This window comes from Pinus tabuliformis, chromosome J (genome assembly GCF_031772625.1).
Source record: "Pinus tabuliformis cultivar Carrire ecotype Pingquan chromosome J, CPIR1, whole genome shotgun sequence".
Lineage (NCBI taxonomy): Eukaryota > Viridiplantae > Streptophyta > Pinopsida > Pinales > Pinaceae > Pinus > Pinus tabuliformis.
In genome coordinates this window covers 935,184,153-935,187,784 of record NC_142295.1, presented here as the reverse complement: position 1 = coordinate 935,187,784, position 3,632 = coordinate 935,184,153, and positions in this window count along the sequence as shown.

The window sequence follows — 3,632 nt, the reverse complement described above, 5'->3', positions numbered from 1 at the left end:
GTGGATTCAATAATAATAAGTTCAACAATAGAAGAAGAGGTGATGATCAAAGAAGAGGAGAAGATAGAAGAAGAAGGGATGATAGAAGAAGCAGAGATACCCCGGATGATCATGAAGAAGGCAATCATCCTCAAAAGAGGCCAAGGAACTTCAAGTATGAAAATAACGCAACTACTAGTCAATCTGAATACATTCATATTTATGCTCTTTCTATTTCTTCCCCTTCGAATTCATATGATAGTTGGTTGGTAGATAGTCGAGCTTCTAGACATTTTTCTAGGTACATGGAAGTCCTCTCTAACCCAGTTGAGAAGGAGGAAAATTTAAAAATCATTCTTGGAGACAATAAAACACATCTGATGTAGGGGTATGGTTTTGTTAAATTTCATTTGGAATATGTTGAATCTATTCTTCTTCATTATGTGATGTACGTTCCAATATTATAGAAGAACGTGGTATCTATTTCTGCCCTAGAAGAAAAGGGTATGAGAGTGGCTTTCATAATGGAAAATTCCTCACCTTGCCTAGGGAATCTCTCATGACAGATGCTTTACCTTAGGATCTAGAGTTGAAGGACTATATTGATTCAATGGAAGACCTTTGCTAGAAATGGTCCATGACATCAATCATCAAAGTGAGCTATGGCACTGAAGGTTTCACATCTACATTATGAAGCCCTACCAAAATTGAAGAAGTTAGTAACTGGGATGCCTGATGTTCAAACTAGTCATGATGGAGTATCTCTTGGATGTACCAGTGGAAAGAAGACAAGGGGAACATTCTCCTCTAGCAAGAACAATACTAATGATATTATTAAACTCAATAATTTTGACCTATGTGGAGCCATGCCTATGCATTCTATTGGTCATTAGCTCTACTACATAATCTTCATTGATGATTTCTCTAGGAAGATAGGGACATTAGATGAAATTTTAGCCTAAAAGTGGCCTCCTAAGGAAAAATAATAAAGGAATAGTTAAAATGATATAATAAGAGTTATGAATTTTGGAGCGAAATGAATAAAACTACATCTTTAATTTTATTTTTGGCTTATCTCCACATATGTTTACTCAAATTTCAAGTGTGGACACTCGTTCAATACAGTGTTGAATTCCACATCTAACAAGTACCCATGATGCATACTTTTGAGAAGACCAGCATTGTTAAAAATTAGAGATACATTAAAAAAGCGTGTTAAATACATATTTTAATGTATCTTCAATTTTTATCAATGTGGATCTTCTCAAAAATATGCATAATGGGTACTCATTAGATGCAAAATTTAGTTCCACATACAATGAGTGTGTAAACTTGAAATTTGAGTAAAGATATGAGGAGAAAAGCCAAAAATATAATAAAATAATTAATTTTCTTCTTTTCCCTCCAAAATATTTACATGTACCTCTTTTAAAATGTAAAGGATTTTTATTGCTTTACATATTATGACATACAAATTACATGAAAATTTCATGGGAGCTTTTAATCTAAAATTTTCTATAATGTCTACTACTTGAAGCATAAGGATGAATCTTTGGATATGTTCAAGGACTTCAAGGCACTGATAGAAATCAAGCAAGGAAGAAGATCAAAGTTTTTAGGTCTGACAATGGAAGAGAATATACATCAAATGAATTCGTTGTTTTTTATAGGTAGGCTGGAATCAAGAAGGAATCTATCGTACCTTATAATTGCAAGTAGAATGGAGTGGTTGAGAGAACCAACAAGTTCATCATGGAAGTTTCCCAAGCTATGTTGCATGATAAAAATTTGTCAAAGTTCTTCTGGGTAGAAGCTACAAATACAACAGCATATGTACAAAACATGTTCCTAATCAAGCCTTGGATAACAAGATTCTCGAAGAAGTGTTCACAAATGTGAAACCCAACAATAAACATCTTAGGATATTTGGTTTCACTATATATTTCCATGTCCCAAAGGAAAAGAGGAACAACATGGAATCCACTAGAAACAAAGGTATGTTTGTTGGTTATTGTGATAATTATAATGAATTTGGAAGAGATATAGATATATATATATATATATATATATATATATACTCAAAGGAAGATTGAGTTTATTAGGGATGTAACTTTCGATGAATATGTTACCCTTGGAAAAGGAAGGGACCTTCCTTCACCTCATCATATTGAGAAGAGTGATGATGACATAATAGAGGGTCCTTTTGTGTCAGAACCTAAGAAGGATATATTTTATGGCCTCATAGAGCCAATGGTTTCCTTGGATGATCCTCTAAGTGATCCACCCACTAGGAAGAGACCATTATGACTTTATGACACACTACAAGATGCTAAGAGATATGTTTATACCAAAATCACATTTAGATAAAGTAAGAAGCCATGCGAGTACTAGGGATATGTTGCAGATATGAGCATTATGATCTAGGTTGAGCCTCCTACCTCTGAAGAAGTTGTGAAAGAATAAGTTTGGATGGATTCCATAACCAAATAATGTGAATCAATTATGAATAATGATGTATGGGATGTTGTTCCAATACCATAGCCTAGGAAGAGGGAGAAGACGATGATGATATTTTTCCTCTTGTTTCTTGCTACATGGCTATTATATCAATTGTTTCCCTTGTTGCTAGTCAAGGATAGGCTCTTCACTAGATGGATGTAAAGACAAAATTTCTTCGTGGCATATTATAGGAAGAATTATATGTTCAACAACCTAGGGGATTTGAAGTGAAGGATAACAAGACTCAAGTTTGCAGGTTAAAGAAAGAAGTGTATGGTTTGAGGAAAGCCCTTAAATCCTCGTATGCACACATTGACAATTACTTGTTGAAGGTTGGATTCATGAAAAGTAATGTCAATTCAGACCATTACTTGAAAGTGATCCAAGGTATAATTTTTATTTTATTTTTATCTGATGATGATTCATTCATGATAGGTAGTGAGACATTGATGCTCGAGTATAAGAGGGAGTTGGCCTTTGATTTTGAAATGAAGGATCTTGATATGACACATTACTTCATGACATTAGAGGTTTGGAAGAGACCCGAATAGAATTTAATTTCTGAATGAAAATATGTCGTGAAGTTATTGGAAAGATTAAGAATGACATAATGTAAATCCTTAACCACCCCAATGGACAGGAACTTCAAGAAGTTATGTGGAGATGTTGTTGGACCTGACTTGATGAACCCCTCTGAGTATTGACAATTCATAGGGGCACTAGTTTTTCTTGTGAAAACCTATACAAAAATATTATTTGCAGTGAACACTTTGAGTTAATACATGATAATCCCCTTCATACACACTACGTTATGGTTAATCACACATTTAGATATCTCTATGGGGTGATTAACCTTGGTCTAAGATATGATGTCAGAGATGCACGATTTCATGGGTACACTAATGTTGACTGGGATGGAAATGTTATTAACAAGAAAATCACATCAAGGTGTTATTTTGGTTTTGGTTCTTCCATGATATCTTGGACAAGAAAGAAGCATAAGTCCATAGCTTTGAGTATAAAAAAGGATGATTTTATTGTTGGAAGCATGAATAAAAATGTTGAGAAATCTCTTTAGATAGATATTTGAATAGGTTTTGAATACAACCATCATATATTGTGACAAAAAGAGTGGTATACGATTGGTAGAGAAT